Consider the following 27947-nt stretch of genomic DNA (forward strand, 5'->3'; position numbering starts at 1 on the left):
TCCTCGCCAAGTGCTGAGATTACAGGCGTGAGCCACCGTGCCCGGCTGTGTTTGTGTGTTTTCATGCATGCAGGTACACACAGTCTTTGTGTTTGAATGCATATGTATCTGTGCATGCATTCCGTGTGTACACACATGTGCATACACAAATATACATGCATGAGAGTCTGTATGTGTGCGTGCATGTGCCTAGAAGTGCATATTTATGTGCATGCATGTGTGAATGTATGTGTACAAATGTGTTTGCATGAGTGTGTATGTGTGCATGTATGTGCATGCATCTGTGTGTGTGTCAGCCTTTCCCTTTTGAAAGAAGCCCTGCCGGCTGGGTGCAGTGGCTCATGCCAGTAATCCCAGCACTTTCGGAAGCAGACGTGGGCAGATTGCCCGAGGTCAGGAGTTCAAGACCAGCCTGGCTAACGTGGTGAAACCCCGTCTCTACTAAAAATACAGAAATTAGCCAGGCGTGGTGGAGTGTGCCTATAATCCCAGCTACTCGGGAGGCTGAGGCAGGACAATCAGTTGGACCCGGGAGGTGGAGCTTGCAGTGAGCCGAGATGGCACCACTGCACTCCAGCCTGGACGACAGAGCGAGACTCTGTCTCAAAAAAAAAAAAAAAAAAAAAAAAGAGTTCCTGCCCTGGGGGTTTAGCCCGTTCTTGGCTCGAGCTGTATCCACAAACCAGGAAAACCCATCCTCTGCGGCGCACCAGGAAGCTCAGATGACAAAGCAGTGGAAAGAAGTATAATTACAATGATGAAATCAACACACAGAAATTCCTAAGTGGCTGAAGTTACCGTAACAAGGGGGTACAGGACCTCAGCCTCCTGCACTGGAACTTTCTGCCGCATCCCAGAAAGGCTGGCTCTCCTACACTGTGCTCTGGGGTGGCAGCTGTCTTTTCTGGTTTTTTGTTTTGTTTTGTTTTGTTTTTTCTGAAATGGAGTCTCACTCTTGTTGTCCAGGTTGGAGTGCAGTGGCACGATCTTGGTTCACTGCAACCTCCACCTCCCACGTTCAAGCGATTCTCCTGCCTCAGCCTCCCCAGTAGCTGGGATTACAGGCGCCTGCCACCACACCCAGCTAATTTTTGTATTTTTAGTAGAGATGGTGTTTCACCATGTTGGTCAGGCTGGTCTCGAACTCCTGACCTCATGATCCACCCGCCTTGGCCTCCCAAAGTGCTGGGATGACAGGCGTGAGCCACCGCGCCCGGCCTAACATCTTTTAAAGAACCAAATGGCGTTAGCGTCAGTGGACCTTGCTTGTCTCCAAATTATAAATGGAAGGGGTGAGCCTGGAAAAAGCTGAGCCCCTTGAGGCTGGGGACGGGACTGAGGGCAGCAGGGAAAAGGTGAAATGAGGTTCCAGAGGCCTCGGAGCCCCTTCCTGCCTGGGCAGAGGGACCGCAGCCCACCTCCAAGGCAACAGGCAATCTCTAGAGTCGCCTTTCGGACAGAGCCTGTGTTCAGCTCAGCCAAGAGACCAGGGGGTGAGTGCTCATAATGGCCTCGCTGTCCAAAACGTGCTGGGCACACCACACACAGTTACACTTGCCTGTAGGGGCCGTGGTCCAGGAAGATGCCTGAGTGAGAACGTTGGGAAATCTGTGCTCTTAACATTTATTGATTAATATTTTCATTGGCCAGGCGTGGTGGCTCACGCCTGTAATCCCAGCACTTTGGGAGGCTGAGGGGGGTGGATTGCTTGAGGTCAGGAGTTCGAGACCAGCCTGACCAACATACAAAACATACTAAACATACAAAATCTCTACTACTCTACTAAACATACAGAGTCTCTACTAAACATACAAAAATTAGCCAGGCGTAGTTGCGGGTGCCTGTAGTCCCAGCTACTCAGGAGGCTGAGGCAGGAGAATTGCTTCAACCCGGGAGGTGGAGGTTGCAGTGAGCTGAGATCACACCACTGCACTCCAGCCTGGGCGACAGAGCGAGACTCTGTCTCAAAAAAAACCACCACTTCTATCTTCTAGAACATTGTCACGACCCCAAAAGGAGACCCCAGACCCATTAAAGACCCGTCCTTCCTCTTCCCCAGCCTGTGGCAACCACTCATCCACTTTCTGTCTCTGTGGATTTGCCTGTATCTGGACATAGGGAGTAAATGGAATCATACAGACACTATGTATCTTTTTGTATCTGGCCTCTCTCAGGAAGCATGATGTCCTCAGCGTTCACTCACATTGCCACCTGTGGCAGAGCCTTGTTCCTTTTCATGGCTGCGTAATATTCCACTGTGTGGCTGGACCACATTATATTTCTCCATTCATCTATAGATGGGGTATGAGGGCTGTCTCCACCTCTTGGCTATTGTGAATAAAGCTGCTTGTTCCTTTTCATGGCTGCGTAATATTCCACTGTGTGGCTGGACCACATTATATTTCTCCATTCATCTATAGATGGGGTATGAGGGCTCTCTCCACCTCTTGGCTAGTGTGAATAAAGCTGCTTATTCCTTTTCATGGCTGTGTAATATTCCACCGTGTGGCTGGACCACATTATATTTCTCCATTCATCTATAGATGGGTATGAGGGCTCTCTCCACCTCTTGGCTAGTGTGAATAAAGCTGCTTATTCCTTTTCATGGCTGTGTAATATTCCACCGTGTGGCTGGACCACATTATATTTCTCCATTCATCTATAGATGGGGTATGAGGGCTGTCTCCACCTCTTGGCTATTGTGAATAAAGCTGCTTGTTCCTTTTCATGGCTGCGTAATATTCCACTGTGTGGCTGGACCACATTATATTTCTCCATTCATCTATAGATGGGTACAAGGGCTGTCTCCACCTCTTGGCTATTGTGAATAAAGCTGCTTGTTCCTTTTCATGGCTGCGTAATATTCCACTGTGTGGATGGACATTATATTTCTCCATTCATCTATAGATGGGGGTATGAGGGCTGTCTCCACCTCTTGGCTATTGTGAATAAAGCTGCTTGTTCCTTTTCATGGCTGCATAATATTCGACTGTGTGGCTGGACCACATTATATTTCTCCATTCGTCTATAGATGGGTATGAGGGCTGTCTCCACCTCTTGGCTATTGTGAATAAAGCTGCTTGTTCCTCTTCATGGCTGTATAATATTCCACTGTGTGGCTGGACCACATTATATTTCTCCATTCATCTATAGTTGGGTACGAGGGCTGTCTCCACCTCTTGGCTATTGTGAATAAAGCTGCTTGTTCCTTTTCATGGCTGCATAATATTCCACTGTGTGGATGGACATTATATTTCTCCATTCATCTATAGATGGGTACGAGGGCTCTCTCCACCTCTTGGCTATTGTGAATAAAGCTGCTTATTCCTTTTCATGGCTGTGTAATATTCCACCGTGTGGCTGGACCACATTATATTTCTCCATTCATCTATAGATGGGTACGAGGGCTGTCTCCACCTCTTGGCTATTGTGAATAAAGCTGCTTGTTCCTTTTCATGGCTGTGTAATATTCCACTGTGTGGCTGGACCACATTATATTTCTCCATTCATCTATAGATGGGTACAAGGGCTGTCTCCACCTCTTGGCTATTGTGAATAAAGCTGCTTGTTCCTTTTCATGGCTGTGTAATATTCCACTGTGTGGATGGACATTATATTTCTCCATTCATCTATAGATGGGGTATGAGGGCTGTCTCCACCTCTTGGCTATTGTGAATAAAGCTGCTTGTTCCTTTTCATGGCTGTATAATATTCCACTGTGTGGCTGGACCACATTATATTTCTCCATTCATCTATAGATGGGTACCAGGGCTGTCTCCACCTCTTGGCTACTGTGAATAAAGCTGCTAGGAGGGACCTGAGGTTTCACCAGCCGTCTGGAACATTCTGAGTCCCGCCGGCCTTTGAAAACCACTGAGAAACACTACAAGCAGGCTGGGGTCCCAGCCCCAAAAGCGGCTCCCCGGCTGGCAGTCAGCACGCCCTGGGCGTGAGCTCATTGACTAACTGAACCAGCGCTTTCTAATAAACAGAGAACTCTAGCCATGTGTAGGTGTGTACATTTTCTAGCAAGCACACCGAAAAAGCAGAAAGCACCGTCAAATTACCCCTAATGCTATCACCTTTATAAACCCAAGGCATCTAACATGCTATGATGGCTTCAGCGTCCGATCCACTTACAAAAGGGTGAATGAGATCGCAAACATACTTCTCTGGTACCGGGTGATTCTATGTGCGGTGTGGTGCCCACACGGACAGCAGGTCTCAGCAGAAACCTGTTACATGCCAATGCCCCGTGTCTGCCAGCTTGGATTTGGGAACCCACGGTCCACCGCCTCCCCTGCCTGCCCTCTTTTTCCCTCATCCCACCCTGGAGAGGGGACCTTACCTTAAATGGAGATCAAAGTGCTGTGTGGAAGAAACAGCCTTCGTGGTTCCAGTTGAGAAGATCTGGGGTGTCCTGATCCTAGGATGTTTCTGATGTCTTCCCTTGTGCGCTGAAAGCAGCTTTCCCCGAAGAGAAACCGAAGGTTCTACTCCCCGATTGAGCTGTTTTATAACCTCCAGCTGGGGCCCCACCCCTGAAACTCAGACCCAATAAGGATCTGGCAGTGGGGAGGGGTGGGGGCTGTCAGAGACCCCCTTCTCTCCCACGGGCTGGGATCCTGGGGTCAGCAGCTTCGTAACCATGAACCTGACTTTCCTTGAAAGAAAGACTCTTTCTTTGAAAATTGTCATGTTCCCGTTCTCATTTTTTTTTTTTTTTTCTGCAAGTGTTTCTGTTTGCTATAATTAGAATTCTTGCTGGCTATACAGGCAGGGTTGGGCAACTTCCTGACATAGTAAATTCAGCCTTGGAGGCGTCAATGCTGGTGTCCAGGGGCTCCTGCCTGTGTTTCCTCCCTGTTTCGTGGGAAACAGCACCCAGACAGGGAGGTGGCCCCCGGTCTCAGATGACAGATCTTATTAAAGATATGTTAGTGGCCGGGTGCGGTGGCTCACGCCTGTCATCCCAGCACTTTGGGAGGCCGAGGCGGGCGGATCACTTGAGGTCAAGAGATTGAGACCAGCCTGGCCAACATGGTGAAACCCCGTCTCTATTAAAAATACAAAAATTAGCCCAGCGTGGTGGTGAGCACCTGTAATCATCCCAGCTACTCGGGAGGCTGAGACAGGAGAATCGCTTGAACCCGGGAGGCGGAGGAGGTTACAGTGAGCCGAGATTGCGCCACTGCACTCCAGCCTGGGCGACAGAGCAAGACTCGGTCCCCAAAAAAAAAAAAAAAAGATATCTTAGTGGTCAGGGGTGGTGGCTCACACCTGTCATCCCAGCACTTTGGAAAGCCGACGAGGGTGGATCACCTGAGGTCAGGAGTTTGAGACCATCTGGCCAACATGGTGGAAGCCCGTCTCTAGTAAAAATTTAAAAATTAGCCAGGCGTGGTGGCAGGTGCCTGTAATCCCAGCTTCTCTGGAGGCTGAGGCAGGAGAATAGTTTGAACCTGGGAGAGAGGTTACAGTGAGCCAGGATGGCACCAGTGCCCTCCAGCTTGGGTGATAGAGCAAGACTCCATCTCAAAAAAAAAAAAAAAAAAGATATCTTAGTGGTCAGGCATGGTGGTTCACACCTGTCATCCCAGCACTTTGGGAGGCCGAGGAGGGTGGATCACCCTGAGGTCAGGAGTTCGAGACCATTCTGACCAACATGGTGAAACCCCGTCTCTAATAAAAATAAAAAAGTTAGCCAGGCGTGGTGGTGGGTGCCTATAATCCCAGCTTCTCCGGAGGCTGAGGCAGGAGAATCATTTGAACCTGGGAGGCGGAGGTTACAGTGAGCCAGGATGGTGTCACTGCACTCCAGCCTGGGAAATAGAACGAGACTCCGTCTCAAAAAAAAAAAAAAATCTTAGTGGTCAGGCGCGGTGGCTCACACCTGTCATCCCAGCACTTTGGGAGGCCGAGGTGGGTGGATCACCTGAGGGCAGGAGTTCGAGACCAGTCCGGCCAACATGGTGAAACCCCGTCTCTAGTAAAAATTTAAAAATTAGCCAGGCGTGGTGGCAGGTGCCTGTAATCCCAACTTCTCCCAAGGCTGAGGCAGGAGAATCACTTAAACCCGGCAGGCGGAGGTTACAGTGAGCCGAGATCGCACCACTGCACTCCAGCCTGGTGACAAGAGCAAACTCTGTCTCAACAAAAAACAAACAAACAAAAACCCTTAGTAAAGTCCAGCCCTGAATGGGGCACCCGAGCAAACTCTGTCTCAAGAAAAAACAAACAAACAAAAACCCTTAGTAAAGTCCAGCCCTGAATGGGGCACTCACCAACCTGTCTCGGGCTTCTCTTTCCAACGCTGAAATCTGTTATTTGTGTTTACTCAGCACGCGCACTCCCAGACAGCCCTTCCCTTCCCTCTGAATGTATCAACTCTTCTCTGGTTCTTGGCACCCTTCCCGAATTCCACCCCAACCTCAGCCCTTCCCCAGAGCCTCCACCTTGCAGCCTGGCTCCTGTTTTTTTTTTTTTTTTCTTTGAGACAGAGTCTCGCTTTGCTTGCTCTGTCATCCAGGCTGGAGTGCAATGGTGCGATCTCGGCTCCCTGCAACCTCTGCCCCAGGTTCAAGCGAATCTCCTGCCTCGGCCTCCCAAGTAGCTGGGATTACAGGCACCTGCCACCACGCCCGGCTAATTTTTAAATTTTTACTAGAGACGGGGATTCACCATGTTGGCCAGATGGTCTCAAACTCCTGACCTCAGGTGATCCACCCTCGTTGGCCTCCCAAAGTGGTGGGATGACAGGCGTGAGCCACCGCACCTGACCACTAAGATATCTTTTTTTTTTTTTTTTTTTTTTTCTGAGACAGAGTCTTGCTCCATCACCCAGGCTGGAGTGTAGTGGTGTGATCTCGGCTCTCTGCAACCTCTGCCCCAGGTTCAAGCGATTCTCCTGTCTCAGCCTGCCGAGTAGCTGAGACTACAGGTGCCCGCCACCACGCACAGCTAATTTTTTGTATTTTTAGTAGAGACAGGGTTTCACCATGTTGGCCAGGCTGGTCTCGAGCTCCTGACCTCAAGTGATCCACCCGCTTCGACCTCCCAAACTGCTGGGATGACAGGCGTGAGCCACGGCGCCTGGCCCTGCCCCGGCTCCTTTTATCTCTCCTGCTGCTCCAGGGTGAGCTGCCTCTCTCCCCACCGCCCCCCAAATTTATGCCCACCTGGAGTCTCAGAACATGACCTTATTTGAGAAGAGGGTTGTTGCTGATACAATTAACTCAAATGAGATTTTCTGGGAGCAGTATGGACTCTAAAGCCAATGACAGGTGTCCTTCTAAGAGAGAAGAGGAGACACAGACACAGAGGAGGAGGCCACGTGGAGACGGAGGCAGAGACTGCAGTGATGCGGCCACAAGCCCAGGGATGCCTGGAGCCCCCAGGAGCTGGGAGAGGCAGGAAGGACCCTCCCCTAGAGCCTCCAGAGGGAACTGGATACACCTGGAGTGGATTAAACTGTGGCCCCAGAAAGATCTGTCCATGTCTTAGTGCCCAGACCTGCAATAAGGCCTTATTCAGCAATAGGGTGTTTGCAGATGTGATTAAGTGACGGAGCATGAGATGAGATCATCCTGCTTGAGGGTGGGTCTTAAATGCAATGACAGGTGTCCTTGTAAGAGACAGAAGAGGAGACACAGACACAGAGGACGAGGCCACGTGGAGATGAAGGCAGAGACTGGAGTGATGGGGCCACAAGCCCAGGGATGCCTGGAGCCCCCAGGAGCTGGGAGAGGCAGGAAGGACCCTCCCCTAGAGCCTCCGGAGGGAGCGTGGCCCTGAAGAACTTGAATCTCAGACTTCTGGTCTCCACAGCTCTCCTCTCCTACTTCCTCCTCCAGGCTCAGAATTCACATCTTTTTTTTTTTGGAGACGGAGTCTCTCTCTGTCACCAGGCTGGAGTGCAGTGGCGCGATCTCAGCTCACTGCAAGCTCCACCTCCCGGGTTCACACCATTCTGCTGCCTCAGCCTCTGGAGTAGCTGGGACTACAGGTGCCCGCCACCACGCCCGGCTAATTTTTTGTATTTTTAGTAGAGACGGGGTTTCACCGTGTTGGCCAGGATGGTCTCGATCTCTTGACCTCGTGATCCGCCCGCCTCAGTCTCCCAAAGTGCTGGGATTACAGGCGTGAGCCAATGTGCCTGGCTGGAGCTGGAGCTTTTTGACCCTTCTGAGCTTTTGGAGCAGGTGCCTCTGTGGATGTAACCATCTTCTCACTCTACGTGGCAGGTGTTTCTTCTATTTTAGGAGCTGGAGTTTTTGAGTCCTCTGAACTTTTGGAGCAGGTGTTTCTGAAATGAGCGGCGTTGGACGCACAAGGCCCATTCCCAGTGCAGACGGCTCAGTCTGGGGTGCCTCTGGGTCTGGGACCCTGCTCTAGGCAGACAGGGGTGATGGCTGGGCTCACAGAAGAAGAGAGTACATCAAAGTCCTACGGCCTTCAGCCACGAGACCCCGAGGGCCTGCAGTTGAGCACAGGGCTGGGTCCGGGTGGGGAGGCTCCTGTATTAGATGCCACCGTGCACTTGGTGATCTGGACAGGGACCCAGCTCAGAGGCTGACTCTGATGCTGCAACCTGGGTGGGGCATTTGCCACCAGCTCTGTGGAAAGAAGAGCCTGGGAAGGACAGGGTTGAGACGGGCACAGGAGGGGACCCAGGGCGACTTCAAATGCAGGAGGAGGTGCCAGGCAGGTCCTGGGCAGAAGCGTGGGGATGACAAGGGGATGACGAGGCAAAGTTACCCCACACTTTGACCTCAGAACAGCTTCCGTTACAACACACACAGGTGCTGTCGTTATGCATTATGAGTCAAAGTGTGCTTTGGGGCAATGACCCTGAGTTTCGTCTGTCCTTATAATGCCCCAAAATCAAAGAAAAAGGTTTCAGGCTTTCCTCCCTCCTTCTCGCCCAGCCTCTTCTCCTTCCTTCCTTTCTTCCATCCTTCCTTTCTTTCCTTCTTTTTTTCTTTCTACTCTCTCTCTTTCTCTTTCTCTCTTTCTTTCTTTTTGACAGAGTCTCACTCTGTCGCCCAGGCTGGAGTGCAGTGGCACCATCTCAGCTCACTGCAACCTCCGCCTCTCGGGTTCAAGCGATTCTCCATCCTCAGTCTCCCGAGTAGCTGGGATGACAGGCATGTGCCACCACGCCCGGCTGATTTTTCAATTTTTAGTACAGACAGGGTTTTGCCATGTTCGCCAGGCTGGTCTCAAACTCCTGACCTCAGGTGATCCACCTCCGTTGGCCTCCCAAAGTGCTGGGATTACAGGCATGAGCCACCACGCCCGGTCTCTTCCTTCCTTCCTTCCTTCTTTCTCTCTCTCTCTTTCCTTTCTCTTTTCCTTCCTTCCTTTTCCTTTTTGTTTCCCTTTCTTTGCTTTCCTTTCTCTTCCCTCCCCTCCTCCCTCCCCCCTTCCTTCCTCCCTTCTTTCCTTCCTTCCTTCCTCCCTGCTTCCCTCCCTCCCTCCTTCCCTCCTTTCTTTCTCTCTCTCAGGATCAGCAGTCACTACAGCCCCCATCACAGCCCTCCTTGGAGACACACAAGATAGAAAGAAGTAAATTAAACACCAGGAGTGGCGGGTGTAAGTGTGGTGGTGGGTGGGGAGTGCTCTGGGGCGGGCAGAGACACATATTTCATTTCATGAAGACGTCAGAGCTGCCGGGACCGAGTACAGGAACCCCGTGCTCACAGGGGGGTATTCTAATTTCAAAATTAATTTTTTTGTTTTGCAGAGATGGGGTCTCGCTATGTTGGCCCGGCTGGTCTCGAACGCCGCGGCTCAAGTGATCCACCCACCTCAGCCTCCCAAAGCGCTGGGATCACACGCGTGAGCCACTGTACCTGGCAAAGGCAAGGCATTGTAGATGCGGAAAACAGCAATTGCCAATGTTCCGGGGCCTCGACGTCTGTATTGGGCTTTGTGGATAAGTAAGGGGGCTGTGTCTAGACAGGGGAGGACGCTGAGGAGGTGGGATGCGGCTGGGGACCAGGTCCCGCAGGGCCTCATTGTGTCTACAGAGGGGGGGATGGTGGCCAGGAGCAGTGGCTCACACCTGTCATCCCAGCACTTTGGGAGGCCGAAGTGGGCGGATCACGAGGTCAGGAGTTCGAGACCAGCCTGACCAACATGAATGAAACCCCATCTCTACTAAAAATACAAAAATTATCCAGGCGTGGTAGCGTGTGCCTGTAATCCCAGCTACTGAGGAGGCTGAGGCAGGAGAATCGCTTGAACCCGGGAGTTGGAGGTTGCAGTGAGCCGAGATCATGCCACTGCACTCCAGCCTGAACAACAGAGTGACACTCCATCTCAAAAAGAAAAAAAAAAGAGAGAGAGAGAGAGACAGACAGAGAGAGAGGCTGGGCACGGTGGCTCACGCCTGTAATCCCAGCAGTTTGGGAGGCTGAGGCGGGCGGATCACCTGAGGTCAGGAGTTCGAGACCAGCCTGGGCAACATGGTGAAACCCCGTCTCTACTAAAAATACAAAAATTAGCCAGGCATGGTAGCAGGCGCCTGTAATCCCAGCTACTCGGGAGGCTGAGGCAAGAGAATCCCTTCAACCTGGGAGGCGGAGGTTGCCGTGAGCCCAGATGGCGCCACTGCAGTCTAGCCTGGGTGACAGAGCAAGATTCCATCTCAAAAAACAAAACAAACAAACAAACAACAAGAAAAGAAAAAGAGAAAAAAGAAGGGAAGGGAGGGAGGGAGGAAGGAGACAGAGAGAGATGGAGGAAGGAGACAGGGACAGAGGGAGGAAGAGAGAGGAAAGGAGGAAGGAAGGAAGGGAGGGAAGGAGGGAGAGAGGGAAGGAGGGAGGGAGGGAAGGAGGGAGGGAGCGAAGGAGGGAGGGAGGGAAGGAGGGAGGGAAGAAAGGGAGGGAGGGAAGGAAGGAAGGAAAAATGGAAATCAAGGAAGGAAAGGAGACAGGGAGAGAGAGAGGAAAGGAAGGAAGGAGGAAGGGAGGGAAGAAAAAAGAAGGGAAGGAAGGGAGGGAGGAAGGAGACAGGGAGGGAGGAAGAGAGAGGAAAGGAGGAAGAAAGGAAGGGAGGGAGGGAGGGAAGGAGGGAGGGAGGGAAGGAGGGAGGGAGGGAAGGAGGGAGGAAGGAAGGAAGGAAGAAAGGGAGGGAGGGAGGGAAGGAGGGAGGAAGGAAGGAAGGAAGAAAGGGAGGGAGGGAGGGAAGGAGGGAGGGAGGGAAGGAGACAGGGAGAGAGGGAGGAAGAGAGAGGAAAGGAGGAAGGAAGGAAGGAGGGAGAGGGGAAGGAGGAGAGAGGGAAGGAGGAGGGAGGGAAGGAGGGAGGGAGGGAAGGAGGGACGGAGGGAAGGAGGGAGAGAGGGAAGGAGGGAGGGAGGGAGGGAGGGAAGGAGGGACGGAGGGAAGGAGGGAGGGAGGGAAGGAGGGAGGGAGGGAAGGAGGGAGAGAGGGAAGGAGGGAGGGAGGGAAGGAGGGAGGGAGGGAAGGAGGGAGGGAGGGAAGGAGGGAGGGAGGAAGGAGGGAGGGAAGGAGGGAGGGAGATAGGGAGGGAGGGAAGGAGGGAGAGAGGGAAGGAGGGAGGGAGGGAAGGAGGGAGGGAGGGAAGGAGGGAGGGAGGGAAGGAGGGAGAGAGGGAAGGAGGGAGGGAGGGAAGGAGGAGGGAGATAAGGAGGGAGGGAGGGAGATAAGGAGGGAGGGAAGGAGGGAGGGAGATAAGGAGGGAGGGAGGGAAGGAGGGAGGGAGGGAAGGAGGAGGGAAGGAGGGAGGGAAGGAGGGAGGGAGGGAAGGAGGGAGGGAGGGAAGGAGGGAGGGAGGGAAGGAGGGAGAGAGGGAAGGAGGGAGGGAGGGAAGGAGGGAGGGAGATAAGGAGGGAGGGGAGGGAGATAAGGAGGGAGGGAAGGAGGGAGGGAGAAGGAGGGAGGGAGGGAAGGAGGAGAGGGAAGGAGGGAGGGAGGGAAGGAGGGAGGGAGGAAGGAGGGAGGGAAGGAGGGAGAGAGGGAAGGAGGGAGGAAGGAGACAGGGAGGGAGGGAAGGAGGGAGGGAGATAGTGAGAGAGGGAAGGAGGGAGAGAGGGAAGGAGGGAGGGAAGGAAGGAGGGAGAGAGGGAAGGAGGGAGGGAAGGGAAGGAGGGAGAGAGGGAAGGAGGGAGAGAGGGAAGGGGGGAGAGAGAAGGAGGGAGGGAGGGAAGGAGGGAGGGAGATAAGGAGGGAGGGAGGGAAGGAGGGAGGGAGGGAAGGAGGGAGGGAGGGAAGGAGGGAGAGAGGGAGGGAGATAAGGAGGGAGGGAGGGAAGGAGGGAGGGAGGGAAGGAGGGAGGGAGGGAAGGAGGGAGAGAGGGAGGGAGGGAGGGAGGGAGGGAGGGAAGGAGGGAGGGAGGGAGGGAGGGAGGGAGGGAAGAAACGTGAGCAAAGTTTCCAGAAAGCGGGCAGCCTGAACCAGCTTGTGGTCTTGCTGTTGGAAGTCTCAGCCTGCCGGGGTCTTTTTTATTGTGAGGCCTTCCCAGGTGGCAAGGGGAGAGGACCAAGGCTTCGGGGCCCCTCCCAGGTGCCCTCTACCCCGCTGTAACTTCCCACACCTGCTGTGGCCCCTGTGAGTCGGGGTTGAGGGGGCCCCTACCCCACCCGGAGGCAGTGTGAGGTCCTGGCCCCACTTTGCAGTTCTCTATGTTAAACCAGGGCCATCCGCCTGGCCTCGTGCTGCCGCAGGGATTCAGGAGGCAACGGTGGCCTCAGGGACGGGTGGCTTGTGGACGTGCCCCTGGCTGTGGATTGGGTGGGGAGGGCTCTGCCATATTTTAATGTGACGTTTCTCCAGAAAAAAACAGCAGGAAGTGAGACTCACTGCCCTAAGTCCCCACAGAGGACAAGAGCCTTCAAAGCTTTTCTCTCTCCTGGAGGATCTGCTCAACCCACAGCACCCCTAGGCTGCCCACTGCTCCCCCCGGCATCCTTTCTGCCTCATTCTGTGAATCACAGGGTCAAGGTCACCCCTATGCTGGTGACTCTTAGCAACCAGAAGACGGTAGCCGCCTCTGAGACTGTCTGCTCTGTAGCGGAATCCTGAGTCATTAGTATGCCTGGGCTTCAACTACACGGGCAATTGCATGTCTTTTTTTTCCTTTGCTTCCAACAACCCTTTAACTGTGTTTGGGGGCCGGGATATCTCCCTGTCCCCTGGTCAGCCCACCCTGGACACCCAAGGATCAACTGTCTATAGACACACTGAAACCTTTACTGCAGCCCAGGAGGCTAAGATGCACCCAGGCCCCCAAATACACATAAGTCTCCTACGCAGGTTTTGTTTTGTGTTTTTGAGATGGAGTCTCGCTCTTGTCGCCCAGGCTGGAGTGCAATGGCGCGATCTCAGCTCTCCGCAACCTGAGCCTCCCGGGTTCAAGCGATTCTCCTGCCTCAGCCTCCTGAGTAGCTGGGATGACAGGTGCCCGTCATCACACCCAGAAAAGGAAGTTTGAAATGATGGGGTTGTAAACTTGATGTCAACTCATGGCTAACCGCTTCCTTATTTTTTTTTTTTAATTGGATATATTTAACATACAAACAAGATGTTTTGATACAGAATTAACTCTTAAGCAATGTGGAGGTTACAGACACGGCCACCTTGTGCACTCAAAAGTCCAAATACAGGGCGGGGCCCAGTGGCTCACGCCTGTAATCCCAGCTCTGTGGGAGGCCAAGGTGGGTGCGTCATCTGAGGTCAGGGGTTCGAGGCCAGCCTGGCCAACATGGTGAAACTCCATGTCTACTAAAAATACAAAAATGACCCAGGCATGGTGGTACACGCCTGTCATCCCAGCTACTCAGGAGGCTGAGGCAGGAGAATCGCTTGAACCCAGGAGGTGGAGGTTGCAGTGAGCTGAAATCACGCCACTGCACTCCAGCCTGGGCAACAGAGTGAGACTCCATCTAAAAAAAAAAAAAAAATCCAAGTGTAAATTTTAACTCCCCCAAACTGTAACAACTAACAGCCTAGTGTTAACCAGAAGCCTTACTGATAACATAAACAGTTGATTCATACATATTTGTTATGCTCATTAAGAAAACCATGGCGGCAGGCTGGGTGCAGTGGCTTACACCTGTCATCCCAGCACTTTGGGAGGCCAAGGCGGGCAGATCACAATGTCAGGAGTTCAAGACCAACATGCTGAAACCCTATCTCTACTAAAAATACAAAAATTATTTGTATACAAATACAAATACAAAATACAAAACCCTGTCTCTACTAAAAATACAAAAATTAGCTGGTTGTGGTGGTACGTGCCTGTAATCCCAGCTACTCGGGAGGCTGAGGCAGGAGAATCGCTTGAACCCAGGAGGCGGAGGTTGCAGTGAGCCGAGATCGCGCCACTGCACTCCAACCTGGGCAACAGAGCAAGAATCTGTCTCAAAAAAAAAAAAATACAAAAGTAGCTGGGCATGGTGGCAGGCACCTGTAATACCAGCTACTGAGGAGAATAAGGCAAGAGAATTGCTTGAACCTGGGAGGCGGAGGTTGCAGTGAGCTGAGATTGTGCCACTGCACTCCAGCCTGGACGACAGAACAAGACTCCATCTCAAAAAAAAAAAAAAAAATTTAATACAAACACCCTGGCATGCTTGGGTCAGTTTTTTTTTTTGGTAACATCTTACAAAATGAGGGTTGCAATGTTGCAACCTGGAGATTGATACAATCTTACTTAGGTGTTCCCAGTATTACTAAGCATTCAGTTCTAAGTAATTTTATCACATGTATGGCTCAAGCCTGTAATCCCAGCACTTTGGGAGGCCGAGGCGGGCGTATCACGAGGTCAGAAGATCGAGACCATCCTGGCTAACACGGTGAAACCCTGTCTCTAGTAAAAATACAAAAAACAAAAAAATTAGCTGGGTGTGCTGGTGGGCGCCTGTAGTCCCAGCTAGTCGGGAGGCTGGGCCAGGAGAATTTGCTTGAACCAAGGAGGCGGAGGTTACAGTGAGCCAAGATCATGCCACTGCACTCCAGCCTGGTGACAGAGGAAGACTCTGTCTCAAAAAAAAAAAAGAAAGAAAGAAAGAAAGAAAATAGCCCTTTAGATGATCAGTCATTCTCCTATAAAGACACACGCACACGTATGTTTTTGCAGCACTGTTCACAATAGCCAAGACTTGGAACCAACCCAAATGCCCCTCAATGATAGACTGGATGAAGAAAATGTGGCACATAGACACCATGGAATACTATGCAGCCATCAAAATGGATAAGTTCATGTCCTTTGCAGGGACATGGATGAAGCTGGAAACCATCATTCTCAGCAAACTAACACAAGAACAGAAAACCAAAGACCACATGTTCTCACTCATAAGTGGGAGTTGAACAATGAGAACACATGGACACAGGGAGGGGAACATCACACACCAGGGCCTGTCGGGGCTTGGGGGACAAGGGGAGTGAGAGCATTAGAACAAATACCTAATGTAGATGATGGGTTGATGGGTGCAGCAAACCACCCTGGCACATGCACACCTATGTAACAAACCTGCACGTTCTGCACATGTATCCCAGAACTTAAAATAAAATAAAAATAGAAATAAAAAACAAAGAAAACAGCCCTTTAAAAACCAACACCTCCCCTCCACCTTGAGTGTGGGATGATGGGGTCATTTTATTTTATTTTTATTTTTATTTTATTTTTTTAGATGGAGTTTCTCTCTGTTGCCCAGGCTGGAGTGCAGTGGTGCGATCTCAGCTCACTGCAACCTCTGCCTCCTGGGTTCAAGAGATTCTCCTGCTTCAGTCTACCGAGTAGCTGGGATTACAGGCGCCCGCCACCACGCCTGGCTAATTTTTGTATTTTTAGTAGAGACCGGGTTTTGCCATGTTGGCCAGGCTGGTCTCGAACTTCTGACCTCAGGCAATCTGCCAGCCTCCCAAAGTGCTGGGATTACAGGCGTGAGCCACCATGCCTGGTGGGGGCCATTTCATTTCATTTATTTATTTATTTATTTTTGAGACAGAGTCTTGCTCTGTCGCCCAGGCTGGAGTGCAGTGGCGCGATCTCGGCTCACTGCAACCTCTGCCTCCCAGGGTTCAAGCGATTCTCCTGCCTCGGCCTCCCGAGTAGCTGGGATTACAGGCACCTGCCATCATGTCCAACTAATTTTTTTTTTTTTTTTGAGACGGAGTCTCGCTCTGTCGCCCAGGCTGGAGTGCAGTGGCAAGATCTCGGCTCACTGCAAACTCCGCCTCCCAGATTCAAGCGATTTTCCTGCCTCAGCTTCCGGAGTAGCTGGGACTACAGCCGCCTGACACCACGCCGGGCTAATTTTTGTATTTTTAGTAGAGACAGGGTTTCAGCTTCTTGGTCAGGCTGGTCTCGAACTCCTGACCTCAGGCAATCTGCCGGCCTCCCAAAGTGCTGGGATGACAGGCGTGAGCCACCATGCCTGGAGGGGGCCATTTTATTTATTTATTTACTTACTTATTTACTTATTTATTTATTTTTGAGACAGAGTCTTGCTCTGTTGCCCAGGCTGGAGTGCAGTGGCGCGATCTCGGCTCACTGCAACCTCTGCCTCCCAGGGTTCAAGTGATTCTCCTTCCTCAGCCTCCCGAGTATGGGATTACAGGCAGCTGCCATCATATCCAACTATTTTTTTTTTTTTTTTTTTTTTTTTTTTTGAGATGGAGTCTTCCTCTGTCACCCAGGCTGGAGTGCAGTGGCAAGATCTCAGCTCACCACAACCTCCGCCTCCCAGGTTCAAGCGATTTTCCTGCCTCAGCCTCCAGAGTAGCTGGGACTACAGGCTCCCGCCACCATGCCCGGCTAATTTTTGTATTTTTAGTAGAGAAGGGGTTTCAGCTTCTTGGTCTGGCTGGTCTTGAACTCCTGACCTCAGGTGATCCATCTGCCTCTGCCTCCCAAAGGGCTGGGATGACAGGCGTGAGCCACGCACCCAGCAGGGGTCATTCTGAAAAACTCCTTGGGCTGGTGGCAGAGGAGGGAGGCAATTGGGAATAGCTTCAGAAGCTTGCAGGAGGGGTGGCGGCCTTGGCAGGACTTGGGCAGGAGGAACAGAAACAAGGAAATGAGAAGGGATGGTGGGTGAGTCTGGGAGATAACACAGATGGGAGACACCCGAAATAGAACCTCCTTAACGCAACAAGGCGTGCACCTGTGTGTGCAGACCCTCGTATGTGTGCCACCCACGCCAGGAGCGCAGCCGACTTTTTCTTTGTTCTTTGAGACGGAGTCTCGCTCTGTCGTCCAGGCTGGAGTGCAGTGGCATAATCTAGGCTCGCTGCAACCTCCGCCTCCCGGGTTCAAGCAATTCTCCTGCCTCAGCTTCCCTAGTAGCTGGGATGACAGGCACCTGCCATCAGGTTCAGCTCATTTTTTTTTTTTTGAGATGGAGTCTTGCTCTGTTGCCCAGGCTGGAGGGTGGTGGTGCGATGTCGGCTCACTGCAAGCTCTGCCTCCTGGGTTCACCCCATTCTCCTGCCTCAGCTTCCCAAGTAGCTGGGATGACAGGACCTGCCATCATGTCCAGCTAATTTTTTCTTTTTTTTTTTGGAGACGGAGTCTTGCTCTGTCACCCAGGCTGGAGTGCAGTGGCGAGATCTCGGCTCACTGCTACCTCTGCCTCCCAGCTACTGGGGAGGCTGAGGCAGGGGAATCACTTGCACCCCGGGAGGTGGAGGTAGCAGTGAGCTGAGATCGTGCCACTGCACTCGAGCCTGGGCAACACAGCAAGACTCCATCTCAAAAAGAAAAAGAAAAAAATGAGCTGGACATGATGGCAGGTGCCTGTCATCCCAAGTACACGGGAGGCTGAGGCAGGAGAATCGCTTGAACCCAGGAGGCGGGGCTTGCAGTGAGCTGAGATCGTGCCACTGCACTCCAGCCTGGGCGACACAGCAAGAATCCGTCTCAAAAAGAAAAAGAAAAAAATGAGCTGGACATGATGGCAGGTGCCTGTAATCCCAGCTACTGAGGAGGCTGAGGCAGGAGAATCACTTGAACCCCGGGAGGCGGAGGTAGCAGTGAGCTGAGATGGTGCCACTGCACTCCAGCCTGGGTGACACAGCAAGACTCCGTCTCAAAAAGAAAAAGAAAAAAATGAGCTGGACATGATGGCAGGTGCCTGTCATCCCAGCTACGCAGGAGGCTGAGGCATCCCTTGTGAGGATGTTGAGGGATGCACAGTGGCCAGGTAAGTGGGATGGGACCTGGCTTCGGTTAACCTTCCTCTGGGTTTCTGTCCGCTGCTTTTTCGCAGCCTGGGCGATGGCTGGAGACCTCAGGTCTCCCTCCGGTGACGCAGCCCTCCTGTGTGCCTGCTGGAGCAATCTCGGGCCTTGCCAATCTCCATGCCAGAAGCCGCACCTTGATCACAACATCCTATCCCCCAGTCCTGGAGGTCAGGAGTCTGAGATCAAGATGTCTCAGGGTCGGGCCAGGCGTGATGGCTCACTCCTGTAATCCCAGCACTTTGGGAGGCTGAGGCGGACGGATCATGAGATCAGGAGTTCGAGACCAGACTGGCCAATATGGTGAAACCCCGTGTCTGTTAAAAAATACAAAAATTGTCCAGGCGTGGTGGCAGGTGCCTGTCATCCCAGCTACTGGGGAGGCTGAGGCAGGAGAATGGCTTGAACCCGGGAGGCGGAGGTTGCAGTGAGCTGAGATGGCGCCACCGCACTCCAGCCTGTGTGACAGAGCAAGACTCCGTCTCAAAAAAAAACAAAAAACAAGAAAACAAAAAAGGTGTCTCAGGGTTGAGCTCCCTCTGGGGGCTCTAGGGGAGGGTCCTTCCTGCCTCTCCCACCTCCTGGGGGCTCCAGGCGTCCCTGGGCTTGTGGCCGCATGACTCCAGTCTCTGCCTCCGTCTCCACGTGGCCTTCTCTGTGTCTGTGTCTCCTTTTCTGTCTCTTAGAAGGACACCTTTCATTGCATTTAGGGTCACCCCCCTCCAGAACAATCTCATCTCAAGATCCTTTACTTAACAACATCTACAAAGACCTCTTTGCCATGAAAGAGGGGTCCCAGCATATCCAGCCTGCATTTGCCTGGGATGAATTAAACTGGGAGTAGTCAGTCGGGCACGGAGGCTCAGGCCTGTAATCCCAGCACTTTGGGAGGCTGAGCCAGGTGGATTGCCTGAGCTCAGGAGTTCAAGACCAGCCTGGGTAACATGGTGAAACCCTGTCTCTACTAAAATACAAAAAATGAGCCAGGCATGGTGGGGCGTGCCTCTGATCCCAGCTACTCAGGAAGCTGAGACAGGAGAATCGCTTGAACCCGGGAGGCAGAGGTTGCAGTGAGCCGAGATCGCGCCACTGCACTCCAGCCTGGGTGACAAAGTGAGACTCCATCTCAAAAAAAAAAATAGAAATCTCAGAGACTCAGCCCCACTCTGGGTGACAGAGCGAGATTCCATCTCAAAAAAAAAAAAAATAGAAATCTCAGAGACTCAGCCCCACTCTGGGTGACAGACTGACACTCCATCTCAAAAAAAAAAAAAAAGTCTCAGAGACTCAACTCCACTCTGGGTGACAGAGTGAGACTCCATCTCAAAAAAAAAAAAAAAAAAGAAATCTCAGAGACTCAGCCCCACTCTGGGTGACACAGCAACACTCCATCTCAAAAAATAAAAAAATTAGAAATCTCAGAGACTCAGCCCCACTCTGGGTGACAGAGCGAGACTCCATCTCAAAAAAAAAAAAAAAAAAGAAATCTCAGAGACTCAGCCCCACTACTCTGGGTGACAGAACGACACTCCATCTCAAAAAAAAAAAAAAAAAATAGAAATCTCAGAGACTCAGCCCCACTCTGGGTGACAGAGCGACACTCCATCTCAAAAAAATAAAAAATAAAAAAATAGAAACCTCAGACACTCAGCCCCACTCTGGGTGACAGAGCGAGACTCCGTCTCAAAAAAAAAAAAAAAAAAAATAAGTCTCAGAGACTCAACTCCACTCTGGGTGACACAGTGAGACTCCATCTCAAAAAAAAAAAAAAAAAAAAGAAATCTCAGAGACTCAGCCCCACTCTGGGTGACAGAGCGACACTCCATCTCAAAAATAAAAATAAAAAAATAGAAATCTCAGAGACTCAGCCCCACTCTGGGTGACAGACTGAGACTCCATCTCAAAAAAAAAAAAGAAATCTCAGAGACTCAGCCCCACTACTCTGGGTGACAGAACGACACTCCATCTCAAAAAAATAAAAAATAAAAAAATAGAAACCTCAGAGACTCAGCCCCACTCTGGGTAACATAGCGAGACTCCATGTCAAAAAAAAAAAAAACAAAAAACAAATCTCAGAGACTCAGCCCCACTCTGGGTGACACAGTGAGACTCCACCTCAAAAAAAAAAAAAAAAAAGAAATCTCAGAAACTCAGCCCCCCTTCCCCAGGGATCCCAGGAGTGAGGGGGGCTGCAAACCTGCGACCGGATGTGTTTTCGCTGGGAAAGTTCGCCAGGAAAGCCCCTCATCTCAGGGGAATTCCACGGGCAATACTGGGGTCATGGAAACCACTCCTGCCTGGGTTGGACGGTAAAGGCTGCCTGGAGCCAGGAACTAGCCCCACAGGTGCCTGCAAGACCCTCCTGGGGATGGTGTTGCTGAGACCTTCCGTGACCAGCGGGCCTCTGAGACCACGTGCCCACTCTTTGCTCTTGCCCTGGCTTCTAAGAGGGTGGACGTGCAGGTCTGTCCCCGGGGAAATGAGGGATCCTCCAGCCCCCCACCCTCCACCCACCGTGAGGCTGACTCCTGGTTCCCGGCTTCTGCAATGTGGCTGGTTCTGCTACTGCTCAGAGCCCCTCAGGGCAGGGGCCACGGTCTCCGGCAGTTGCAAGACCGACCCACTTCTGTCTGAACTTGAGATACCATCCCCTGGGTTACTGTTAAAAGGGGTCGTGGGGATGAGGGGCTCCAACTGTGCTCAGTTTTATTTATTTATTTATTTTTTGAGATGGAGCCTCACTCTGTCACCCAGGCTGGAGGGCAGTGGCGTGATCTTGGCTCACTGCAAGCTCTGCCTCCCGGGTTCAAGCGATTCTCCTGCCTCAGCCTCCCGAGTAGCTGGGATGACAGGTGCACGCCACCACGCCCGGCTAATTTTTGTATTTTTAGTAGAGACGGGGTTTCACCATGTTGGTCAGGCTGGTCTTGAACTCCTGAACTTGTGATCCGCCTGCCTCGGCCTCCCTAAGTGGTGGGATTACAGGCATGAGCCACTGCGCCCAGCCATGCATTGTACCATAGATCTCTTGAATCTATCTATCCTGCAAAACCACCTCCCGGGTTCAAACGATTCTCCTGCCTCGGCCTCCTGAGTAGCTGGGATGACAGGTGCCCACCACCACGCCCGGCTAATTTTTGTATTTTTAGTAGAGACGGGGTTTCACCATGTTGGTCAGGCTGGTCTCGAACTCCTGATCTCAGGGGATCCGCCCACCTCGGCCTCACAAAGTGCTGGGATTTCAGGCGTGAGCCGCCGTGCCTCGCTTGATATTTTTGTTATTTATTTATTTATTTATTTATTTTTATTTATGTTTTTTTGAGATGGAGTTTTGCTCTTGTTGCCCAGGCTGGAGTGCAGCGGCTCTATGTAGGCTCACCTCAACCTCCACCTTCCTGGTTCAAGCGATTCTCCTGCCTCAGCCTCCTGATTAGCTGGGATTACAGGCACACACCACCACGCCCGGCTAACTATTGTATTTTTAGTAGAGATGGGATGTCACCCTGTTGGCCAGGCTGGTCTCGAACTCCTGACCTCAGGGGATCCACCCGCCTCGGCCTCACGAAGTGCTGGGATTACAGGCGTGAGCCACTGCACCCGGCCTGATATCTTTATTTTTTAAAATTATTATTTTATTTTACTTTATTTTTTTTGAGATGGAGTTTCACTCTTGTTGCCCAGGCTGGAGGGCAGTGGCGTGATCTCGGCTCACCTCAACCTCCGCCTCCCGGGTTCAAACGATTCTCCTGCCTCAGCCTCCCGAGTAGCTGGGATTACAGGTGCCCACCACCACGCCCGGATAATTTTTGTATTTTTAGTAGAGACGGGGTTTCACCATGTTGGTCAGGCTGGTCTCAAACTCCTGATCTCAGGGGATCTGCCCGCCTCGGCCTCCCAAAGTGCTGGGATTACAGGCGTGAGCTGCTGCGCCTTGCCTGATATTTTTGTTATTTTTAAATTATTTTATTTATTTTTATTTATGTTTTTTTGAGATGGAGTTTTGCTCTTGTTGCCCAGGCTGAAGTGCAGCGGCTCTATGTAGGCTCACCTCAACCTCCACCTTCCTGGTTCAAGCGATTCTCCTGCCTCAGCCTCCTGATTAGCTGGGATTACAGGCACACACCACCACGCCCGGCTAACCATTGTATTTTTAGTAGAGATGGGATGTCACCCTGTTGGCCAGGCTGGTCTCGAACTCCTGACCTCGTGATCCGCCTACCTCTGCGTCCCTAAGTGCTGGGATTACAGGCATGAGCCACCGCACCCGGCCATGTGTTGTACCATAGATCTCTTGAATCTATCTATCCTGCAAAACCGCCTCTCGGGTTCAAGTGATTCTCCTGCCTCAGCCTCCTGAGTAGCTGGGACTATAGGCGTGCACCACCATGCCCGGCTAATATTTGTGTTTTTAGTAGAGACGGGGTTTCACCACGTTGGTCAGGCTGGTCTCAAACTCCTGACCCTGTGATCTGCCCGCCTCGGCCCCATGTTTTGACATTCTTAAGGATTTTTCTCGCCTTTTCCAGGTACACAGATCTCCTTCTGCAGATCTCAGCTGCTTGCCAGGGAGGAGGCGTTGGCTTGTGTCCATATTAACAGCCTGTTTCGGGAACTTGTGAATCTTTCCTGCAATTTTCTCCTCCTGGAGTAAAATATAGCTTTTTGATAACCGTACTGGGTTGGATGGTGTCCACCCTGCCGCCAAAATTCACATCCACCTGGAGCCTGTGAATAGGATCTTAATTGGAAATAGGGTCTTTGCAGATGTCATTAAGTTAAGGGATCTGGAGATGGGATCATCCTGGAGTAGGCTGGGCCCTAAATGCAATGGCAGGTGTCCTTCCAAGAGACAGAAGAGGAGACACAGACACAGAGGAGAAGGCCACGTGGAGACGGAGGCAGAGACTGGAGTGATGCGGCCACAAGCCCAGGGATGCCTGGAGCCCCCAGGAGCTGGGAGAGGCAGGAAGGATCCTCCCCTACAGCCTCTGGAGGAAGCGTGGCCCTGAGACACCTGGACCTCACACTCCTGCTCTCCAGGATGGAGGGAGTATGAATCTCCGCGGTTTCCATTCTCTACCTTGTCATCATTCATTACAGCAACCCCAGCAAAACTTCTACAATAACCATCTTCTTCCTTTCCTTCTCCTCACACTCCCTTCAGACCCCTCATTCCGGCCTTCGGGAACCTGTCCTGGGTCCCGGGAGGCAGGGAGTTGGCCACTTCGAGGCGTTCACAATCTCCTCTTGCACACACTCTGATCTCTGCCTTCTCAGAACCCGCTGGCCACAGAAACGGTCTCAAACTGACTTCCCAGGCTTTGATAGTTTTATTATTTATTTATTTTTAAATTTTATGTATGTATGTATGTATGTATGTATTATTTATGTATTTATTTATTTATTTTGAGATGAACTTTTGCTCTTGTCGCCCAGGCTGGAGTGCAGTGGCCCTATGTAGGTTAACCTCAACCTGTGCCTCCCTGGTTCAAGTGATTCTCCTGCCTCAGCCTCCCGAGTACCTGGGATGACAGGCACCTGCCACCACGCCTGGCTAATTTTTGTATTTTTAGTAGAGATGGGCTTTCACCATGTTGGCCAGGCTGGTTTCGAACTCCTGACCTCAGGGGATCCGATCCGCCTGCCTCGGCCTCACAAAGTGCTGGGATGACAGGTGTGAGCCACTGCGCCTGGCCTGATATCTTTATTTTTTTTATTATTTTATTTTATTTATTTTTATTTTTATTTTTTTGAGATGGAGTTTTGCTCTTGTCGCCAGGCTGGAGTGCAATGGTGCGATCTTGGCTCACTGCAAGCTCCACCTCCCGGGTTCAAGCGATTCTCCTGCCTCAGCCTCCTGAGTAGCTGGGATGACAGGCACATGCCACCACGCCTGGCTAATTGTTGTATTTTTAGTAGAGATGGGATTTCACCCTGTTGGCCAGGCTGGTCTCGAACTCCTGATCTCAGGGGATCCGCCTGCCTGGGCCTCACGAAGTGCTGGGATTACAGGTGTGAGCCACCGCGCCTGGCCTGATATCTTTATTTTTTATTTTTTTATTATTTTATTTTACTTTATTATTTTTGAGATGGAGTTTCACTCTTGTCGCCCAGGATGGAGTGTAGTGGCGCGATCTCGGCTCACCTCAACCTCCGCCTCCTGGGTTCAAGCGATTCTCCTGCCTCAGCCTCCCGAGTAGCTGGGATGACAGGTGTGCGCCAACACACCCGGCTAATTTTTGTATTTTTAGTAGAGATGGGGTTTCACCCAGTTGGCCAGGCTGGTCTCGAACTCCTGACCTCAGGTGATCCGCCTGCCTCGGCCTCCCAAAGTGCTGGGATGACATGTGTGAGCCACTGTGCCCAGTCTGATATCTTTTTTTAAAAAATTTAATTTAATTTAATTTAATTTTATTATTTTTGAGATGGAGTTTCACTCTTGTCACCCAGGCTGGAGTGCAATGGCACGATCTCAGCTCACCTCAACCTCCGCCTCCCAGGTTCAAGCGATTCTCCTGCCTCAGCCTCCCAAGTAGCTGGGATTGCAGGCCACCATGCCCAACCAATTTTTATTATTATTATTCTTTTTAGTAGAGACGGGGTTTCGCCATGTTGGCCAGGCTGGTCTCGAACTCCTGACCTCAGGGGATCCGCCCGCCTTGGCCTCCCAAAGGGCTGGGATGACAGGCATGAGCCACCGCGCCCGGCCTGATATTTTTTCTATAGCTCCGTCCTGCTAACTCAGAAGTTTCTCCACAGCTGAGCTCATCCGTAGAGCCACAGCCAGGGTGTCCCAGAGAAACCTTATGTTTTGTGATCAGAGGTTCTGAAAACCAAAGCTACCGTCACCGACGGTAATGTGGGCACCGCCTGAGTCACTCAGAGGCTATCGCAGGTGGCACCTTGACTGGTTGGCTGGGGGCACGGGGCTTATCTTGGTCACCGGCTCCTGGGGAGCAGGTGGCCACAGAGATAGCAAATCATCTCTCTTCCACTGGGCAAGTGTCAACTCAGTTTGTCAACACAAAGGAAATCTTTCGAAAGATGCTGGCTGTTAGCACCTGTTCATCGCTCCCCCTGCCTGAACCCAAAGACGTGGATGAAGTTTTGAAATTAAAATCTGTCCGATCAGGAGCCACTGCCTCTTAGGACACGTGTTATTTCTTCATTGTTTGGACCCAAGGTTGGGGTCAGGGTGTTTCTAATTCCCGCAGGAATCTCCTGGCTGGTGTCTGTCTTCAGCACCCACCACAGGCATTTTTACTTTTCCTTCATAGCACATTTGAGGCATGTGGCCTGGGGAAATTCCCCTGCCTCGCCTTCCCCTCCGCTCCCCTTCCCTCTCCTCCCCACCTCCCTCTCTCTCCTCCCCTTCTCCCCTCCCCTTCCCTCCTCCCCTCCCGTCTCCTCCTCTCGCCTCCCCTCCCGTCCCCTCCCCTCCCCTCATCCCCTCCTCCCCTCCCCTCATCCCCTCCCCTCATCCCCTCCTCCCCTCCCCTCATCCCCTCCTCCCTCTCTCTCCTCCCCTCCTCCCTTCCCCTCCCCTCCCGTCCCCTCCCCTCCTCTCCTCCCCTCCCCTTCCCTCCTCCCCTCCCCTCCTCTTGCCTCCCCTCCCCTCCCCTCATCCCCTCCTCCCCTCCCCTCCGCTCCCTCTTCTCCCCTTCCCTCCCCTTCCCCGACTCCTCCCCTCCCGTCCCCTCCCCTCCCCTCCTGTCCCCTCCCCTCCCCTCCTCTCCTCTTGCCTCCCCTCCCCTCCCCTCATCCCCTCCTCCCCTCCCCTCCCCTCATCCCCTCCTCCCCTCCCCTCCCCTCATCCCCTCCTCCCCTCCCCTCCGCTCCCTCTTCTCCCCTTCCCTCCCCTTCCCCGACTCCTCCCCTCCCCTCCCCTCCCCCTCCCCCTCCCCTCTGTCACCCCTCCCCCTCCTCTCCTCTCCTCCCCCCTCCCCCTCCTCTCCTCTCCTCCCCCCTCCCCCTCCCCTCCCCCTCCTCTCCTCCCCTCCCCTCCCCCTCCTCTCCTCCCTCCCCTCTTCCCCTCTGCTCCCCTCCCCTCCCCCCTCCACTCCCCCTCCCCTCCCCCTCCACTCCCCCCTCCCCTCACCTGCGCTCCCCACTCCCCTTCCCCTCCACTCCCCCCTCCCCTTCTCCTCCCCTCCCGTCCCCCCTTCCCCTCTGCTCCCCTCCCCTCCCCCTCCCCTCCGCTCCCCCCTCCCCTTCCCCTCCGCTACCCTCCCCTCCGCTACCCTCCCCTCCCCTCCCCTCCTCTCCCCTCCTTGCCCTCCTCTCCCCTCCCCTCCCCTCCTTCCCCTCCTCTCCCCTCCCCTCCCCTCCTTCCCCCCTCCCCTCCACCTCCTTCCCGCCTCCCCTCCCCTCTCCTCCTTCCTCCCTCCCCTCCCCTCTCCTTTCCTTTCCTTTCCTTTTTTTATTTTGAGACAGAGTCCGCAGGCTGGAGTGCAGTGGTGTGATCTCGGCTCACTGCAACCTCCATCTCCTGGGTTCAAGCAATTCTCCTGCCTCAGCCTCCCCAGTAGCTGGGACTACAGGTGCCCGCCACCACGCCCGGCTAATTTTTTTGTGTATTTTAGTAGAGATGGGGGTTTCAACACGTTGGCCAGGCTGGTCTCGATCTCCCGACCTCTTGATCCACCCGTCTCGGCCTCCCAAAGTGCTGGGATGACAGGCGTGAGCCACGGCGCAAAGTATGTTCTGTTTTCAACTCAGGACTGGGCACCAGGTACACCTCTCTGGAAACCCTTTAAAAGAAGAGAGAACCTGGTGTCGGTGGCCAGTTTGGGGCACAGACGGCTGAGCTGTGACCTGAGGGAGGAGGTGGAGAAACCCAACCGTCCTGTGATCGCTGAGTACCCAGTTCTTGGACACAGGGCTCTGACAAGGAGGTCAGACTTTCCTGCCTTTCTTCCCCTCAGGGGTCCTCAGAGTCTGCACCTCCGGGTGAGGACAGCAAAGGGCTTTATGGGTGTAAGCTGCTGACAGCTTTCCCTGCGTGCGTCCATATCTTGCGTGGTCCCGACTCACACAGGCCTTTGTTAGGTGGCAACGAGAGTGCTTCTTGGTCATGCCCAAGGAGCCCTGCTGGGCAAAAGCGACCTGTCCATCCACAGTGGGGCCAAAGCACTTATGTCCTTTTCCTTTTTTCTTTCTTTCCTTTCTTGCTTTTCTCTCTTTCTCTTTCTTTCTTTCCTTCCTTCCTTCTTTCTTTCTCTTTCTTTCCTTTCTCTTTTTCCTTCCTGCCTTCCTTCCTTTTTCTTAGAGACAGGATCTTGCCATGTGGCCCAGGCTGGCCTCTAACTCCTGACCTCAAGTGATCCTCCAGCCTCTACCTCCCAAAGTGCTGGGATTACAGGCGTGAATCACCCCTCCTGGCCTCTGTTTTGTTTTTGTTTTTAAAGGCAGACTTACACTCTGTCGCCCAGGCTGGAGTGCAGCGGCGTGATCTTAGCTTACCGCAGCCTACACCTCCCAGACTCAAGTGATCCTCCCACCTCAGCCTCCCCAGTAGCTAGGGCAACAGGAACACGCTACCATGTCCAGCTAAGTTTTTGCATTTTTTTCTTTTTGAGACGGAGTCTCACACCGTTGTCCAGGCTGGAATGCAGTGGGGTGATCTTGGCTCACAACAACCTCGGCCTCTTGGGTTCACGCCATTCTCCTGCCTCAGCCTCCCGAGTAGCTGGCACTACAGGCGCCCACCACCACGCCTGGCTAATTTTTTGTATTTT

The 27947-nt window shown here is 52.6% G+C and overlaps 1 protein-coding gene across 7 annotated transcripts in view; it reads right to left on the reverse strand.

The window, feature by feature from the left end:
- The window catches only part of LOC107972835 (interleukin-3 receptor subunit alpha), a 40628-nt gene extending 35778 nt beyond the window's left edge, over positions 1 to 4850 (reverse strand). For 2 of the 7 annotated variants that reach the window (XM_063805054.1, XM_054677233.2), the window contains exon 1: positions 4349 to 4672. The gene's annotated coding sequence lies outside the window, so the exon portion shown is untranslated. Of the gene's footprint in view, positions 1 to 4348 lie in introns of all 7 variants that reach the window. The other 5 variants (XM_063805053.1, XM_054677235.2, XM_063805052.1 and 2 more) reach the window with 5 other exon arrangements.
- Between the last annotated feature and the right edge of the window lie 23097 nt (positions 4851 to 27947).

Source organism: Pan troglodytes, chromosome Y, assembly GCF_028858775.2.
Source record: "Pan troglodytes isolate AG18354 chromosome Y, NHGRI_mPanTro3-v2.0_pri, whole genome shotgun sequence".
In the NCBI taxonomy this organism is placed as follows: domain Eukaryota; kingdom Metazoa; phylum Chordata; class Mammalia; order Primates; family Hominidae; genus Pan; species Pan troglodytes.